We start from the raw sequence: 20,702 nt of genomic DNA on the forward strand, positions 1-20,702 counted from the left end.
AGGCTGAATTGGTGACACTGCATTCGCAGAACCAAGGTCAAAAGCGTGAATGGGTAAAAACCACCTTCTGCAGCACTCTGGATTGCATTGTGGTGGAATGCTTTTGTGATAATTCAACAGTGGGGGCAGATTGAGAGCTGTTTGAAGCCAATAAACCCTGAGTGACTCTAAGCAAAGAGAGGGGGGTATTTTAGCTGTCAAGCATGTGCTTAATCTAGCATTAAATCATATGATTGGCATTAAGTAACCAGGCCAGACAGGATATGACTGAAGAGCAGTTGGGGCCAACACTCTCTTTACCTCTCTCAATCCTGTTCACACTCTATTATTTTTGTTCCTATGACACTAGTCCTCATGTACAGTGTAATAAGTTTTGCCAGACCCTTTTTAAATGGGCTTTCACTCTTTCACGACGTTGGCCCACACACAGAGAAACACGTTCCATTTTCTTCTCTCCAATGAAATAACTATATATAATGCAACGGCTATATGGATGACTGACATGATGACACTCTTTTTCTTAAAATGAAGATTAAGTTGTGTACAGTCATTTTTTACAGTCAGTATTTACAATTTCTAAAATCAATTTCACTTGGTTGTTACGCCACAAGACGTTTAAATGTACGCTCTACCTGAAAATTGAAATATTTTTGAAAACAATATCAAACCAAAATGAATACCAACAACACGTTTCTAGGAAATTGTAATCTATATTTTAAGAAGATATTTCACTCTTAGATACTATTATTCGTCAACGATCCACATACACCTACAGGAAAGCAGATTTGAATTCCTCTACCCTACTTAAAAATAGTTTGACGAAATATCCCTCTGAACCACATCACCTCACGCTCAGGTAGGTGGTCAAGCCCTGTTGAGACCAAAACTCTAGAACAATGATCCTCAAATCTGGCTCGCGAGATTCACCTTCCTGCAGAGTTTAGCTAACCCTGATCATACACACCAGTCTGCAATGTCTTTAGGATCATTAGAAAATCACAGGTAGGTTTGTTTGATAAGGGTTGGAGCTAAACTCTGCAGGAAAGTGGATCTCGCGAGCCAGATTTGAGGATCGCTGCCCTAGAACGTGTCGTTGTTTTGACTATATTGTGTAGCTAATCTGCCATGAACCCTTTCTGGGCCCTAGAGTGTAATCCTCCTGACGAATACCTAGAATGCCCACAAAACACATATACACACTGTATCCCCCGCAATCATCAACCGTATCACCTTCAGCAAAATCACAGCTCAGGAGACGAGCCCCAATATGTAACCCAGAGCTGCGCATCTGTACGCACAGGCTCAGAAAAAGGACTGGAGCAGAAGCAAAAGCTGTCCAGCCGGATGTCTATACGGATCCCATAATCTGACCCACCGTACCCGCCAATGAGAACAGGCAGATGGCCTCTGAGAACATTTCTATTTATACTGTATGGCATAGAAAGAAGCAAAGCTGTGCTAATCTGCAGAGAGAGACAGAAAGATAATGCCAGAGACCGAAAGAGAGAGACAGAGGAAGGTGTAGTCGAAGGTCACGGATGATTGACTCCATCACCACTGAAGGTGCAGCCGGAGATGACTGTGTCAGGAGAGAGACAATGCTGATAAACACACTTCTCCCCACAGTTACACGCCAACTGGTAAAACACGGCAGAGATAAAATCCATTTCAGGATGCTCTGTTTTTTTGGGTTAACACTATCTCACTGTCTATGACAGCTACCTACATACAGTATCACAGTGAGCTGGGAAAGGATGAAGACAAAAAATCAACAGGAAGCTGAGACAGCTGTACAAATGCACTTGACTTTAAAAAAAAAAAAAAAAAAAAGAAGAAGAAGAAAAAAATTCAGTGCACAAAATAAAGAACGTAGAAATTATTATGTCAAGAACTTTTCTTGTGGACATAAACACTTTGCAATTGACCATATTCATAAAAGGAGATTTGCTGCATACACAATTTCCAAAGCTAGGATATCAGACATGACCGGACCACCACATCCTTCTTCGCTTTAAAAAGGAAAGGTATGTCAGCTGTTTGTTACAGTAAATTTAACAAATATCTTGTGATATTTTGACATATCAAATCAGCTTGCCAAAATTTGATTTTTAGTGTAATCAAGGGCTGATGATGTTCCAATTCATCTTGTTGCAAGGGTTCCAACAGTGGTAGCTAAGATGAATGCATCCATTGTGAAAGTGACGTGATATTCAGCCAAGTATGGTGACCCATGCTCGGAATTCGTGCTCTACATTTTATCCATCTAAAGTGCACACACACAGCAGTGAACACACACACACACACCTTGAACACACACCTGGAGCAGGGGGCAGCCATTTATGCTGCGGCAACTGGGGAGAAGTTGGGGGTTCAGTGCCTTGATCAAGGGCACTTCAGTCATGGTATTGAAAGTGGAGAGAGTGCTGTAAATTCATTCCTGCTGGCCCAAGACTCAAACTCGCAACCTTTGGATTACTAGTCAGAATCTCTAACCATTAGGCCATGACTTCCCCATTGTTAGCAGTCGATTAAAAACACATAAAAAGCTGTAATTTACATGACTATCACAATAGTATCATGTCCACAAATAGAGATTGTACTGTTTAAACCACTGAGTTTATTAAGACACGGACAAACATAAGTGCTAATAAACAATATTTTATTACGGTTAATCTAATTATTTCTTTACTAAGCAGCCATATTGGATTCTGAGTCAGAACTGTGACTTATGAGGGCATTCCAGATAAACGTTCCTATTCAGTTTCCAACGTCTACAAATGGAACGCACCATGAATTCCCAGTTTAACCTCTTTTTCCTGGAATAAAAATTGTCCAAACACTCAAACAGTGCTATATAGAAACACCACAGAGACACAGTTTCTACACTCTGAGAAATCAACCTATGAATACAGGTTCATTTTTGTGGAATAAGAGAAAGTCCATTATGGTTTAAATGCTTGACCTTCACTTCGTAAACCATATCTTATATTTAAAAAGAAATGGCCTTTACACTTTTGGCCTGACGAGGGGACTCAATGATAAGAATGTCACAATTGCAATCATGCCATCATACGATGAAGAACTGCCAAGTCTCTGTTGAAACTATTTCCCAATAGTTGTTTCTCATGCCAACATCACTCTCTTTATCTGAGGGCATTTAACTGGTGATCAGCCCCAAATGAAGAAAGCAGAGCGTTCACTCACACTTAATGTCAGACCCAGTGTCAGTCAGACAGAGGTGAACGCAATTGTGCTGGGACCCCTTCATAAAGTAATTTTCACCAAGCCAATGAAAGAAGACATACTGTAGGGATCGGTCATCCTTGAAAGGCCAAATAGGAAGTGATGGTTTCCCACCGTGCTGGATCTGTTTCTCTGCAGGAACCCCAGAATGGATTAGTAAAGGCTTTGGCTGTGGTTTGACTGGCTGTAACCATAGATCAATAGAGGGCTTAGGAGCGCAGGACAAATATATAAAGTGCACTTAAGCAGACCTTAATTATACCAACAGACACAATGTTAAATATATACTGAAGACTGGACTGGAGTGAGATAAATGCTACATTTTCTGGGTCATATTTCACATAATTATTATTTAAAGTGGATTTGAAATGTAAAACTGCTCATGGTGGGGGAAAACTGTTGGTAAGGTCTAGGGCCCTCTCCATACGAATGTGGTTATTTTTAAAACAACGCACGCAAACGATGCACCAGGTCACTGAAACCGAATATTTTTTTTGAAACGCCTGCCAGAGTGAAGATTTTCAAAAACTCTGGTTGCAGTGTTGTCATGTAGACGGCAAAAACTGCGTTTTTGGCTTTTGATGTCGGAGCCAGTGCTGTTATCTCTGCATACTGGAAACTTTTTCAGGCATCTGATTGGCCAACATGGATTTATGGTTGAGATTATATTGTCACCTGTTGGTTTGCCATGCTCTTGACAGTGCTTCTTGGCCTGCATTTGTGTTTTCATGTGGACAGATTTTTTTTTTTTTTTTTAACGGAAAGCTAAGAGGAAAACCTCAGTTTTTAAAAATACCATGTACGTGTGGACATGGCCTAGATAAAAACACTATCAACATGCATTTTTAATGTATTACAAACTAAGGAACTTTTTTTTTTTTTTTTACAGTTCTAGGTTTTGGAATTATGTCACTGTGTATGCTTTACATTCTTGGTGATATTAAACAAGATATTAGATATTATCTGAACAAAGTGATATTAAAATCAGTGTGCAAAACTAACGTTTGATTATTACATTATAAATAAAATAAAAATAACAGCAAAAATAATGACAAAAAATACTTACATTTTATAAATGCATGTATAATGAATTACTAAACACATTATCTATTAATAAAAGTAGACATATGAAATATCATAACAGCAAATTATTACATAGGTACAAGATGAACAATTATTGCAAATATATATAATCACATAATATTAAAAATAATAATAATAATGCATTTAATTCAGAATTAAAATGATAAATAATTATAAATTATATCCAATATAATATCCAATAAATATATAATTAATGATTTAAATTTATTGAACAATTATATTAATCAATACTGAAATTAAAAATCATGAATAACTAAGCAAGTAAGTAGGGCCAGCACATTTTCTCTATTCATCTACCTTTGGTTGGCATGACTAAACACTTATTTTTGACTCTGATTACTACTGGTTTTATACAAATAATAGCTGCCAAATCACTGTATTATTCCAAATATTAGTGCTCTGGTGAGAGCAATGGTAACTGCACACTGTGAAAGCTCCTGTTTTTAAGCTTTTTTGGACAGGACTAGTTTTTCCTGAGGAGGTCAGGTTAAAAGACATACAGTACTTTGCAGTTTTAATCCTCTGAAAGAAAGAAAGAAAGAAAGAAAGAAAGAAAGAAAGAAAGAAAGAAAGAAAGAAAGAAAGAAAGAAAGAAAGAAAGAAAGAAAGAAAGAAAGAAAGAAAAATAATGCAAAATAGCAAATTTCACACCACTTTTTGGCCAACTTAGTGATGTCATGCCACTTTTCCTCATTTATTTTGACCTTCATTGGATACCATTCCTGCTGCACCTTCACTATGGATTTCGACCTTTTTGCCAGCTTTCCAGGGGAAAGTAACAGTTGGCATCCAATCCGAAGTAATGATAAAATTAAATCAAGCACAGTCCTATCGCCGACTCATGTTTTAAAATAAATCAAGCCTGACAAAGAGTAAGATTTGTAGTGAGTTGTTTCTAATACCATAGATAAACACATTAGGGCTCAAAAGCTTTACAAGCCTCCTCAGGTCTAGCAAAGAGCCATTGATATTGCTGAGGTGTAAAACGTTTAAGCAACATATTAATGTGCTTCACAACATCCTTTACTCCGCTTCACTCCCCAACTGTTTTACAGCCTCGCCTCCATCCCACTCTCCACGATGTGTATCTTTGTTGGCTTCCAGACCAGATCGACTGGAAAATTGCATGTCTGGCCATTTAAGTTCTACTGGCGAAAATTCTGTTGTTGGGCATCAACTCAAAAGTAGCAAGAGTTAATTTAGAGCAGTCACCGGCCGTGCTAAACGTCTAGGAGAGGGAATGGGAAGAGTAATAGGTAATAGCAGAGCAACACACAGGGTAATACATCGGCACAATTAGCTGCAAGCCGAGGTAGCTGTGGTGTGACGGAGGCCTGAGGGTTATTGCAGACCCCACTCATCACTGCCTCTCCTTAATGCAGAACTCTACACCCTGGGAGAGAGAAAGAGAGGGACTTCCTCTTCCTTTCCCTCGCCCCGCTCTCTACCTCCATTCCAATCATCCCTGAGCACCACTCTGTTTCATGGTGAGCCCACTCTCTGTCTTTCTCTCTGGAGATTGGAGTGTGCACAATGGTCCTACCACATGCTGAAAAACATGACAGTCTGTTTGAAAAGCCCAGGATGGAGTGTTCAATCTCGAGCACGCGCTCAGAATACGGCCTCGTCTGCATATTTGGTGAGTGCTGCAGCTCATGATGGATTGTAGAGAAGGAGGACAGGGAACAGGGGACAATTTGAAATATTCCATTCAGATGCCACGGTTCTTCTGGAACTATGCAACAAACGATGGTTAAATTACATTTACTGACACCTTGAAACCAATAACGCTGACTGGCTTGATGTGGAAATCAAGCTAAAAAAGGGTATCTCGCAAAAATAATAGTAAATAAGTAAGTAAATACAAATAATAATTTGGTAAGCAGTTTGAAGCTTTTAGCATGCCTTTTTTCACCATGTGTTTTCTCACTGTTCATATGACACCAGTACCAGCTGTAAAATGCTAAAAATGATTTAAGACATTTTAGGCCTTAAATTGTGGAGGGGTAAATTAAGACTTTTTAGTACCAGCTGAAACCCTCAGATAATAAGTCAGAGTAAACAATGTGGTCATTTGCATATCCCATCAAACCCAATATGGCAATAAAGAAACAATATGATGAAATAACACAATTCAGATGGCGATCATGTTGAAGGGCATTAAAGGGAAAGAAACATATGTTTGCTAACAGCACATACGGATTCAATTACGTCCGGTTCTGAAATAACCATCTGCACCTGACATGACTCAAATGATTTCAGGCTACAGAAGCTATAGGCGATACAGTACGATCACTCATCTACAGGCCCACCGTGGCCCCCTACCTGTGGACTAGAATAAGACATTATGAGCTTTGCAACTTGACATTCAAAACTCCTCCAAATTGTGGGCTTACAGTCATAGCAGACATTAATGCAATACATGGAAATGAATCAAGTGGGTTTTATATTCCTTTTACAGCACAATTAAAATACAAGTGCACTAGTTACTGATATTGAAGTGTTTGTTAATGAATGTAAGAAAACAATGATGACACATGTCACCTGGCACCATTAAGATTCTCACAGAACATGTTTGCATATGAATGAAATCCATATGAGCATTAAAGCCAAATAATATCATCTTGGTGATCTGCTTGTGACTCAGAATACATTATGCATACATTTCATCCAGGTATTTGGACACATTTGTGGTGTTAGATTATATCAAGCACTCGGTGGCACTTAAAACCAGTAATCATCTTTAAAATTACAACATCTTGCCAAGCAGAAAACCTCTATCTGGATGTACTATTGCAGTAGAAACGTGGGTAGAACATCTTGTCGGGCAGAAAAAAAAAAAAAAAAAAAAAGCCTATCAGGGTGTGCTGCCACCATGGGTAAATTATCTTGTCAGGCAGAACTAACCCGCAACCCTAACCCTAACATTATAAGAACGTTTGAATAGCATACAGTTTGTCTAAACATCATGTTGCATCATTTACATCATCATTTGGCAAAACCCAAATCTTTAAGTAATTCCATATGCAAATAAAGAGGAGAAAGTGAGATATCATTATGGGGAGAATCGTGGCTCGTGTGCATTGCTGACCATTACTCAGCATCCATGCAGAGAAACACCTCGAGATCATTGCATCTGGAGGAAGATCACGCTACTTATTTATAACACTAGCTTTATAGTAATCAGAACCCAATCTAAATAAAAAATGATGCGCAAAAAAAAAAAAAAAAAAAAAAAAAAAACGCTCTAGAAATCAAGAAGAGAGAAATAGTTTGCACTGCACCGTCAATTAATCCCAACAAGGTTGTTCTACAGAGTCTTTTAAGAAAAGGTTACCTTTCCACAGCGATGCACCTTATCCTCCGTTGAAAAGTGAAAGCCGGTGGTCGTTTGACGAGGATGAGGTCGGATTGCACTAATTAAAACTGGGTTAAAAGATCAGACATGTTCGGTGCGGTTGCACAGTACCATAATGTTCTTCACAATGTGAACCAAAAAGCACGCTTTCATTTTCTTTATGCAGCGCAATGCAATTTGCCTCTACTTTTGCCTTCGCGCATAAATAGTTCCCATTCTTGTGCTCGACCCTTCTTCCAAGGTGCGGAGAAACAGATATCTACTTTCCGTGGCTTTTCATTTCATCTTGCGATAAAAAATACATATCCGTATGCTGCTCAAATACAGGACAATCCAATCCGTCAGTGGAGTAAATCCTCGTTAAGGAAGCCCCTCGCAATATCATCCTGATAGATGAGTTAGAAGACAAATACGCACGAAGCGTCTGTTCGTCTTGGAGCACGCTGAAGAGTGGGCGTTATAGGGGTAGATCTTCACTGCTCACTGGCAATAAGCATGCATGCCTCCGCCTGAAGCACTGCTCCCCTGCATGCACACAAACAGGCGCGCTGTTAACGCGGATGGCAGGAACTTGTGACTTTGAGATTGGTGAGAGGTAAAACAGATACAACATTACAGAGTGTGAGAGGAGAGCTCCAAGTCAGGCGAAACTATAGGACCCTGCCACACAGGAGGAGCAAATATTAAATGAGCGCCCGGCACGTGAGCGGGTTCTTAATCAGACGGAAATAACATTATACAATAATCTGATCAACGCGGAGATAAAGGTGTGTTCCCGCGTTAGTTTCTTTGCCCAGTGTCAGTGTCCTGCTTCAGCACCACGGACAGCGCACACGCCGGCGGAACGTTTAAAAACTGATTCATTTTATACTGGCAAAGCTTGATTTATTATAGTTTGTAACGATAAGGAATTTACCTCCGGAAGGGATGGGAATATAAAGAAACAGTTTACGATATAGCATAGAACAATAATAATAATAATAATAATAATAATAATACTAATGATAATATATATATATTCTATATATTCTAGTCTTGGGCCGGACGGAATTGTGGGTGGGGGGAGTGCATGAACAGCTCTCTCTCCACCTTCAATACCACGACTTAGGTGCCCTTGAGCAAGGCATCGAACCCCCAACTGCTCCCCGGGCGCCGCAGCATAAATGGCTGCCCACTGCTCCGGGTGTGTGCTCACAGTGTGTGTGTTTGTGTTCACTGCTCTGTGTGTGTGCATTTCGGATGGGTTAAATGCAGAGCACAAATTCTGAGTATGGGTCACCATACTTGGCTGAATGTCACTTCACTAATTCACTTCACTATATATATATATATTTTGTTTTTTTTGTTTTTGTTTTGTTATATTATTATTACAACCTTTTTTTGTATGTGTGTGTGTATAAATATGTAGGCCTATATATATATATATATATATATATATATATATATATATATATATATATATATATATATATATATTCAACTATTAGATCTTGAAGTTAGCTAGAATGGGTAGATTTATTTATTTATTTGTTTTGCAGTTGCTCAATTGCAGTTAACTTATCTGGATACATGTATTTGTTTGTTTATTTATTTATTTTTAATTTATTATTTACACCACTATGATGGTGTCTTCCACTATTTTTTTACCTCAAATTATTGTTGAAACGTAATATCGGCACAAGTTGAATACTGCAGCTAATGTGACCCGGGGACCTTGGGAATGTCATTTAACCTCAAGAGACATTGAACGATTATAGGAAACAGATGTGAGATCCCACAAAATGGAGGTCTGCTGCAGGGATGAAAGAGACAGCATGCCTGCTGCACTACTCCTTAGAGACATTAAAAGCGATTGGCGGCTGATAAAGAGAAGTAGGAAAGTCAATAGGAGACAGAGTTTAAAGAAAAGCTGAAGGGTTAGTGTGAAAATACACAAACACTCAGGAAACAAAGCAGGTGTCCAAAGGGCCGATCACTGAATCACAAAGAAAGCAAGAAGGATAAAAAGTGATACATGTACCATTCTGTAGAAATAATATAAATAGATCAAAGACAGGAAAGGACTGCTGAGGTAAAGCTGAATAATTGATAATAACTACAATGTGGAGTGTCAGATGTGGGGAAAATGGAAAAGTAACACATTCAATCCTCATCTGTATGTCATTTGTAAACCAAATATATATTCTGTGTCAAAACACATTCTATATGTTGGCATGAAATCAAAACTTATAGAACATGTAAATGGTATATATATATATATATATATATATATATATATATATATATATATATATATATATATATATATATATTTATATATTTATATATATATATATATATATATATATATATATATATATATATATATATATATATATATATATATATATATATATATATTTTTTTTTTTTTTTTTTTTTTTTTTTTTTTTTTTCACAATCCAATCAACAAGCAATGTATAAAATGTGCTGTTTTTATTTTATTTTATTTTAATCTGAAAACTGCTGAATACTCACTTTGCCTCTGTACTATTAGCAGACAGCAAGTAGGGTATTTCTACAAAGTAATTTCTAACTTTTCCTTTGAGTGATGTTGCATTTAAACCAAACACTGTTATATCTCTTATTTTGGGAAGATGATTAAGAATTAACAAAGTATAAAACATACATAGCATTGATTGATGATTGATTAATTGATTGATTGAAGCAAAAATCAGCTGTTTAACAGTGACTTTGTTCCACCACCATCATTATGATAAGTATCAAGTTAACTTAAGATAAGTTTAAGTCAGTGTAGATATCTGAGCATACTTTAAAAGACAATTATGAATTAGGCTCATGGGCATACTTATCAATCCTCATTTTATGAGAAGCTGTAGCTTAATTGGCCAAGTGGTTCCGCAGCGTGGTTCCTAGCCCAATTACTTTTTTATTACAATAACCAACCTTGCAGATTTAGAATGGTAAATACTGTATAGTCAGTGTCCATTTTTAGATTATAAAAGCTTTTGCTGGATCCACTTTCAGCAACCAGTTTGAGGATGACAGTCAATGAATAATAAATGATTTAATCACATCTATAATGCAAAATTAAATAAAGAATTAAGAGGTTTGAGATTACAATTGCAACTAATTTTGAAATTGTGCATCGATGTACTGCAATTTACATACGGTTAATGATTGATCGATTGATTGATTCTACTGCACTTTACAAAATCTACCATAAAATGAAATGTTGTTTTTGTGGAACTTCTGAAAATAGTTTTCTTACATCCTTTGGTATCATGTCAGTGTCTTTCTGTAAGATATACTTTGTAACGTTGTGTATGCAAACAGGTCAGGGGAGTTACAGAAATCGTACAGGTCACAGTGTGGGGCAGTCACTGCAAATCACTCAGCACTGCAGCACTGCCTCAGGGCATTATAAATATCAATCATACATGTACACATGGATCAGCGAGGGAGGGCAGGTGTGTGTGAGGTGTCTGCTGCCATCTTAGTGATCTGTTTGAACAGCCACATCCCTTGGGCTGAACATCTTGTCAGTATCTCTTTTGTTTTACATTTTAGATCCAAACTGTGTGTCTTCAAATGTGCTATCTGAAGCAAACTCCAATGGGTGTTTGGCAAAACCCACCCCAAGAGTTTTCTAAAACTGAGATCTGCAAAGGATTGGCTGATTTGTGAAAAAAAAAAAAACTACTATATATATATATATATATATATATATATATATATATATATATATATATATATATATATATATATATATATATATATATATATATATATATAAGAAAAAAATATAAATTAATAATAATAATAATAATAATAATAATAATAATAATAATAATAAATAAATAAATAAAAATAAACAGTAAATAAATACAAAGTCATTGCAAAAAACACACACAGAGAGAAATAAATATGATTAACTAATTAAGGCAAAAAGTGTTTTAATTTTACTCCAGTAATGTAAATCTTAGTAGTCAAACTATGTTTTAAGGTTCAACTCACACTATTAAAGTGAGACAAAGTAAATGTATAATATACTACCGAACATTTGTACAGACTGTCACCCTGATTTAGTCAAAACTTTTCCAACATTACAAATGTCTTTATTGTCACTTTAGATCAATTTAACATGTTCTTGCGGAATAAAAGTATTCGATTCTAAGAAAAAAATGTTAATGCATGTCAATGTAGATTAGGAGACGTTTATTAAGCGTTCATTGCATTTTGCATTTTGGCCTAAAATAATTTAATATAGCATCCCTCCCATTGTGTCTAATGAGGAACAAAGTAAAATATCACTCAAGATTTTGCCTTGGAATTCTGTACAACAGTCGGGTCATTTTAGGTCTCAGGTATGCTAAAGCCCCTGGAGTGGGGTAATGTGCAGGCTAAATGCTGAAGCAGCCTTGGGTATTACCACTTGCATGGCCTGTTGTTGTCAGCATGAACTGAACTAACCCTTGCATGCTGTCCAGCTGAGAGGGTGTCAGTGTACTCAAGGCCAGGCGCAATCTGTAGTACTGAATAACAAGGACCCACTGAAAAACCCACTGAATGCCCAAGGATCTGTACAGTGCACAGGTTTATACTTTGCGCATCATGCATCTTAAAACGCTCTACTGATCCCCAGAGTAAATGGATAAAACACAATAGGCTTTACATGTAAGCATTTGTTCTAAATCTATCTGACACAACCCAACTTCAGTTTGATCTACACTGATAAACCGGGAAAACATATGAAGACATACTACTGGAAATGTGCAGCCCTTACTTACAGCTTATACTGTTAACATTTATGTTTTGGGCTTATGTATTTAACGTATGGATAAGAATACTTTAGTTCAGATTTTGACACAATGTTGAGATTCGTATTTAATATTTGTATTTATTTATTAATCATATTTTACTAAACCATTTACTATATTAAAAACTACTAACTATTCAAACTATTTACAAAATGATTTAATCATTTTACTAAACCATTCATTCATTCATTGTTTGTTTGTTTGTTGCTTGATGGAATAATTAAACCACACTCAATATTTTATATTTTTCTTTTTATACTTTTTTGTCATACTATTGTAAATATTCATGCTTTATCATTTTTTTGTTTGTGCTTTGTTTTGTGCAGGGAATCAGCATATTACCATTTTCAGTAGTAAAGACTGGAGTGCTGATGCCTTGTCTTTACAGGAATAAATTACATAAATTAAAAATTTATTCTACTACAACTACAACGACTACTACTAATAATTAATAATAAAACAAAAATAACAGAGAAACAACTAAAACAGTTGTTTTAAATTGTAATAATATTTCAAAATATAACTTATTTTTATCCAATTAATGTAGCTTAATTTAAGCATAAGAGACTTATATTTTTATATTTATATTTAACATTTTGGCCTCCTCAGACCCCCCCCCCCATAGTGACAACCTCAGTATATAAACCTCTCTATACAGCCTTCAGATCGTCAGTGATTCACATGCACAGAGTTTGAGGGAATGTAACAGAATACATTTTATTTACTTTAATCAATATTTCCAGCAGTCACGCCTCAACGGTCAGAACACAGCCCCCCGCTAGGTCCTGTGGCGCTTTGAAACCCCACAACCCTTTCATCAAGGTTTTTTTTTTTTTTTTTTTTTTTCAAGAAGAATAAAGCATGCATGCTGCACTGTTGAATCTCCCAGTTGTGCCATTTTGCTGAATGAAAGGCCTTTTTTTACACTATGCTGCGACATAAGAAATGAGAGAAAGACCAAAGCTATCATTACTTCAGGATATATTTCCTCAACTGCACTCTCTTCACCATGAACCTTTATTCATGTGAAAAGTCCATTCTCTACTGTACTTGTCAGAAACGGAAGATGGAGAGAAAGACTTATCCATGTACTATCATTTGATCCTTTTACATAATAAAAAAAATATATATATATATGGATTGTTCCTGAAATACTTCAAATTTATAGTTTGTATGTAACACTGATTAAGATGTGAAAAGTAATTCAAACAGCTAACACAATGAAACAGACCAATGAGGTTAAGTGCACAGTAGATTACTTAGATTACAAGTATTGTTGGCTTAGTGTCAGTGTCATTTGGGATGCAGTTTTAAAATGTGTATAGTATTAATTCATAAATTTTAAAAATGCACACTTGTTTGAGAGTTTTAGCATCAAAACTGGTTTAGCCACGGACATAATAGTTTGGTTATACAATCACAAGTTGAGTTTTGACCTCAAAATACAGAGTTGCTTTTGGAAGATGGAGAAAAGATTGTGGTTTATGTAGCGGGAGCGGAGGAGTAATTGTCACCTACTACTGTATGTACTTTCTGGGTGCTTCAGTTGGTTGCCAAATTAAAACGTCTCACAGCAATGTAATTTATGCTGATGATAAAGCTGTTCCCTCTATGGCTCTGCTGAAGAGTACTGACTCGTCACATTGGTGTTGTGTTGCTCGTGTTCTGAAGCAGAGCAGCTCCAGATGCGCAGGTTGCAGCAAATGCTTGCTCTCATCTGTGGTGAAGTACGTCTGGCACCTTGGAATAGTTTGTTGCTTGGAACGTGTCCTGTCTGCTGTAATGTGCAGTTGTATGTATAGGCAAGGATAAGGCTTGTCATCCATTTCACTTTGCAGTGAACACTTTGTTTTAAGTCTCGACTACATAAAAGTTATTCAAAGTTTTCACTGTTATCAACCAGGATAAAGATACAGTTTCTTGAACAGCTGAAGCAGGCAACGATGTTGTCACTCTGGAAGGAGTATATACATTGTCACACTAGCATGCCATTATATCTACATAATTAACATTTGAAAAAATCCCCCACGACATTACACCACCACCAGCAGCCTGCACAGTGATAACAAGGCATGATGGATCCATGTTCTCATTCTGTTTACGCCAAATTCTGACTCTACCATCTGAATGTCTCAACAGAAATCAAGACTCATCAGACCAGGCAACAATTTTCCAGTCTTCAACTGTAAAATTTTGGTGAGCTCGAGCAAATTGTAGACTCTTTTTCCTATTTGTAGTGGAGATGAGTGGTACCCGGTGGGGTCTTCTGCTGTTGTAGCACATCCGCCTCAAGGTTGTGCGTGTTGTGGCTTCAAAAATGCTTTGCTGCATACCTCAGTTGTAATGAGTGGTTATTTCAGTCAAAGTTGCTCTTCTATCAGCTTGAATCAGTCGGCCCATTCTCCTCTGACCTCTAGCAGCAACAAGGCATTTTCACCCACAGGACCGCCACATACTGGATGTTTTTCCCTTTTCCTCACCATTCTTTGTAAACCCTAGAAATGGTTGTGTGTGAAAGTCCCATTAACTGAGCAGATTGTGAAATACTCAGACCGGCCCGTCTGGCATCAACAACCTTGCCATGCTCAAAATAGCATAAATCACCTTTCTTTCCCATTCTGACATTCAGTTTGGAGTTCAGGAGATTGTCTTGACCAGGACCACACCCCTAAATGCATTGAAGCAACTGTCATGTGATTGGTTGCTTAGATAATTGCATTAATGAGAAATTGAGAAATTGAACAGGTGTTCCTAATAATCCTTCAGGTGAGTGTATATACACTGTAAAAAATTTCTTGTTGTTTTTACAAAAACTTTTTGGCAGCTGTGGTTGCCAGAATAATTTTGTAAAAATACAGAAAACTGTAAACACATTTACGTCAAAAACTGTTAATTTTACAATATAAAGCTGTAATTTACAAACAAGAAAATGTGAATATAAACCAGTAAATTCAACAACACACAAAATTAAATCTGTTTTGTACCTTGAAAATACTGACAACCACCATAATAATAAAGATGGTACTGTATAAGAGAAAGCCACATGAAGTATCAAAGCTCATCACAAGTAGCTTCACCACAAGCAGAAGTATATATTAACATATAGAAGGTGCACATTTATGGAAACACAAAACACCATCATGGTAACACACGTGATACTTAAATAATGCAAAAAACTTTCATTAAGCAACAGAAGATGTAACATAAAGCTCAAATGTACATAACTGAAAACAAGAACTATTTAAAAACATGATTATTTAAACAAAATACTTTCAAACATGGAGTGTCACGCAGGGAATTCTGGGAATATCAGTTTACAGTTTTAGACTGTAAATTATACATTGATTTGTTCTTTTTTTACTTCTAAAAGCTGTATAATTAACAGAATTTTACTGTAAATTTACATTAAATGCTTTGTTAGATCTTTTACAGTTTTTCCCTGTATATAGTACGGGAACTTACTGTTAACCTATTATCAGTTTTTTTCCGTAGCGTTTTTACAAAATTTTACAGTTAAAATTACACTTATTTTTTACAGTGTATATATATATATATATATATATATATATATATATATATATATATATATATATATTCAATTAAAGTTTATTTGCATAGCGCTTTTCAAGATACAAATCATTGCAAAGCAGCTTTGAAGAAAATTTTATTTCTACAATATATTTAGTAGCAGCTCGTCAGTGGTGACTGTCAGATTGATGTACATATGGCAGAAATGTATGGTAAAATTCAGTTAATGACTTAATCGAACAGACGATGAACAGTATTAAAAGCAATGATTATATGTTGCAATCCAACTTGTAGCGAAATTTGGTAGTTTATGTTGTTTCAGGTTTGGCATCATCTTTGGTCCTCTGAGGGGTTTGCATCATCTTTTCTCAGGTTTTCGGTGATCTCAGTTCTTTGTATGTGCTGGATCTGGACTGAAACTTCCTGTTTGTTGCTACCACGTGTTTTGAGTTTGAGCTCTGTCAAGTTTATTGTCTTAAAATACATTTTCTGCATCATCATTTCTGTTTCTATAATGAGAATATATCCCCTATCGTATGTTACAACAGAAACAATCAGAGTGCCTTATTACTAGTTTTATTTGATTTCCCCAGTTAGTTATTAGTTTACAGCCCATTAGCATCGCCAGTGTGGTTACCGTTAATCTTGCTTGCATTGCTAATAATAATTTTACTGAGCTTCTCATCCAATATATATATATATATATATATATATATATATATATATATATATATATATATATATATATATATATATATATATATATATATATATATATATATATACATATATTGGATGAGAAGCTCAGTAAAATTATTATATATATATATATGGCCAGGAGTGAATCTGGGTGTGACAGGAGCCCGTGGACACTGGCATGGGCATCTTAAGATATGGATGAAGAAAAGAAATGGAAAAAAGTAAAGGATGAAAAGTAATGGTGAAAAAGAATCAAACTGTTCCGAGCTAGCGCAGCAGGATTAAAAGCAGACTGTGGGAATTGAACTGTATGCCTGGATAAACAGAGTCTTCACTCTAGACCTAAACAGAGAGTTCAGTATGTATGAGTCCTGAACAGTGCTACAGTAGGACACATCCAAAACAATGCTTTGAGCAATTGTAAAAAAAAAAAAAAAATATTTATTCTTTGCACAAGGACTACCTTGAGGAACTTTACAAGTAGCATTTCGTAATTTATATATATGTATATATGTATATATATATATATATATATATATATATATATATATATATATATATATATATATATATATATATATATATATATATGCATTACAATAATCCCTTATTGAAGTTGTGAATATGTTCAATAATTTATAATTTCTGTCTTGAAAAATAAAAATGCAATATTTCTGACATTAGATATATGGCTTTAAAGGTGCCATCTGTAATGTCTGGCAAAAAAATCAAGTCATACTCCACATTCCATACCTGATGGGGGCAGTATGCCTCGATAAAGTGAATTGGTGTACTCTAGAGTAACAAACGAGAAACGGCATAGTCTCTATGCTCCGACCCTACCTTCACCACAACCTTACAGCCATAGCCGAAGCCTAAGAGGACATTTTACCTCCAGAGGACGTTGGGTGATGTCAAGTGATTTTGAAACATGATATCTTCAAGCTACTCCCCTTCACCTTTACCAGTGAATATGTTCCTATTTGTTTTGTTCATATTGTTATGTTGTATATACACATTATTTGAATTAAATTAATTTGACAGACAGCATTCTGTCAACATCATTGGTCAACATCAGACAGCTGATGTTGACCAAGCTAGCGCCAACCAACGTAACCAGAGCTGCCAACTCTCAAGCATTCATCGTGAGACACACGCAATTGACTCTTGCCACACATCAATTTTCTCACGCACAGAAAAACCAAGAAGCAAAGAGGACACGGAGACCAACAGACTAGACAGAGCAGGTTAGTTATGATATCAAAAAATGGGTAAGTTATAGCTAGCTAATTATCAAATGCAACTACGGTTAGCCATTGCTAACATTAGCACGTTTATCGAACAGCCTTCGATACATTTCCATGTTATAACTTCCCGGAAAAAAAAAATACACAAACACATAAAACAAACTTCTAGCGAAATACTAACAGTATCTAACTTACCAATCCAAAATAAATGTTGCAAGTTCGGAGTCGAACCTCATTTCTTTCAGGTCCATCAGTTGTCTCCAGCGATTTAAAGCAGTGGCGATGTTTACTCTGGTTCGGCTCCTTTTCTTATCGGATTTGATTTGTGATTACGAGCGCGGTTGTTTCCCTGTAGCGGGTGGTGGTCTCTTGCCAAGGGCTTCAGTCATCCTTCCGCTCTCTTCCCTGAAGTGAAATGAACTAGTGGGCTGTACTTTCCACATGATTGACATCAGGTTCAAGTACGCCCACAAGCCGTGCGAGTTATTCGTGTATTGCAGGTTGGCTGGTGCTTATGTTGCCCGCATTCCGCCTCCCATGGCCGAAACTGGTATTACAACACCTGTCGGGCCGGGGCTAGTAATGCTAATGCTAATTAAGGTTGATATCTCTGCAGCACTATAACTTGACATTTTTTTAATGACATCATCGCCCTTATTTCTTCTCATTCTTTTTGATGTGTGTAGGTCATTTTTTTGGATATTTTTACCTCAATTTTTGCACATGGCACCTTTAAAGTGACAATTCCACCCCAAGATGTTTTAGTAATGACAGTTTATTTGACAATCCAGCAACCTTCATAAACGTCAATATTGAATGTTTAATTGTGTGTGTGTGTGTGTTTGTTTTGTTTCATTTATGGCCTTTTTTATTGTGTTGTTGTTTTGTTAAATTGTGTGTTGTTTGTGCATTGGTTTTGTTTATTTATAGTTTGTTTTGTGTATTTTGTTTTGTTTGCCTCCAAAAAAGGTTTAGTGATTCCTTGCACACAAATGTCAGCATGATCTCTGTTTGCTCCAGATGTGACTTGTGGCAGTTTTTGGACTCTGACACCTCAGGTGTGTACTTATGCAGACTGACAGAGCACAACCCAGCAGGCATAGTCTTGTACCTACCTGGTCTCGTGGTATATATGTACCTGGGTGCACTTTTTAGTAAATGTAGAATGTTTATTAGCAAAACGAGTATGAAAGCTTGTAGGCAGGGCATACACCCTGATGTCAAATAAAACAAATAAATGACACAAAGTTTTTTTTATCTATCGCAGGAAGCCTAGTTCAAATACTGTGTATTGTAACCATGGTTTGACAAAGCAGTTCAAATCTGGTTATAATGAAGTTCAAATGGCACGATTGCAATAACAAATGCATTTGTATATCAGGTTTGCCTTTGTTAACACTATCGGGTAGGTTTAGGGTTGGGTTTGGTGTAGGGCATATTTCCAACATGATAGACCATTAACTTTTAGTGACAGCACCCGGATATCTGAATTCTCAAACCGCCTGCTGAACATGCTGAACCGCCTCAGCATGTACCAGGAGCAACATAATAAAAACAACAGCAATACGTACCTATATCAACATTATTAAAATGTGCCAGGGTTCACGAATTGAACCAGTGTTTTTATGAGACCAGGTTGTCTTGTACAGATAAAATGTGTTCCTTTTATCTGTGTACGCTGCTGGAAAAATATTCCCAGTAGCAGTGAATAGACCACTGAGAACATGTGGAAAGATCCATTAGGAGCAAAGGGCTGGGGGTGCAAAATATGTCTTCATGATATAGGGCTTTTCCACCAAAAAGGATGAGAAAATTGAGGCTTAGTCAAAACTGGGCTTGTACATAAAATTCCCTATTTTCCTACACCTGTGTGGTGATCATGGGAATCATTCAGAGGGTGAAATCAAATTTTGTGCTGTTTTACAGCTCGCTGATAAAATAAACCACCTCTCTATATGATCACAGAAGGTCAGTAAGCGTCAGGTGTATATGAATGTTGATCATGTAACTGGCTTAAGAGCATTTTGATTTATTTTAAGTCAGACCATCAAAAGGGTTTGGAGGTACAGTATCATATCTTATATTTCCCAGATCATACACAAAACTCATCCCTCATTCATGTTCTTTTTCATCCAAAAAAATAAATTAATAATAATAATTAATTGAATTATTTGAAATAATTGAATAATTAAAAATACTGACAAGTATTATTATTTATTTATTTATTATTTATTTATTTTTATTTCATCCTTCATTTTATTTTATTTCTTTCAACAACTAAAACAAAAAAAAAAAATGTATTTTGCGTTTGTGTGTGTGTGTGTGTTTGCATGTTTTTACTTATTTTGCTTTGGATTCATTATCTATTTATTTATTTTCAGCATTCCAAATTTAAGTGCCATTTGACAATGATAATTATAGACAACCACATTATGTGACTGTATATTAAGGAAGTGGAGCAAAAATTTGCTTGTCTCAAGAGGGACAAAAAAGTATTGAAGCATATATTAATAGGCCAGTAAAATTCAAGCTTCTGTAATGTTCTGTAAAATTAGGTAGGTTTGTAATCATGTAAGTTTAGAAATTATTGCCTTTGCCCTGTTTATTTTATTTATTTATTTTTTATTTTTTTTTTTTCAACCTCAATGACTTAAGATGCAGAATGCTCGATAAATAACCATGTGTTTATTTTATTGATCTTGAT

General features: G+C 36.0%; 1 protein-coding gene across 3 annotated transcripts in view; it reads right to left on the reverse strand.

Moving 5' to 3' along the window:
- The window catches only part of LOC128029443 (leucine-rich repeat and fibronectin type III domain-containing protein 1-like protein), a 129,353-nt gene extending 121,052 nt beyond the window's left edge, over nucleotides 1-8,301 (reverse strand). For all 3 annotated transcript variants that reach the window (XR_008187388.1, XR_008187387.1, XM_052617231.1), the window contains exon 1: nucleotides 7,685-8,301. The gene's annotated coding sequence lies outside the window, so the exon portion shown is untranslated. The remainder of the gene's footprint in view (nucleotides 1-7,684) is intronic.
- Between the last annotated feature and the right edge of the window lie 12,401 nt (nucleotides 8,302-20,702).

Source organism: Carassius gibelio, chromosome A15, assembly GCF_023724105.1.
Source record: "Carassius gibelio isolate Cgi1373 ecotype wild population from Czech Republic chromosome A15, carGib1.2-hapl.c, whole genome shotgun sequence".
NCBI classification, from domain to species: Eukaryota; Metazoa; Chordata; class Actinopteri; order Cypriniformes; family Cyprinidae; genus Carassius; species Carassius gibelio.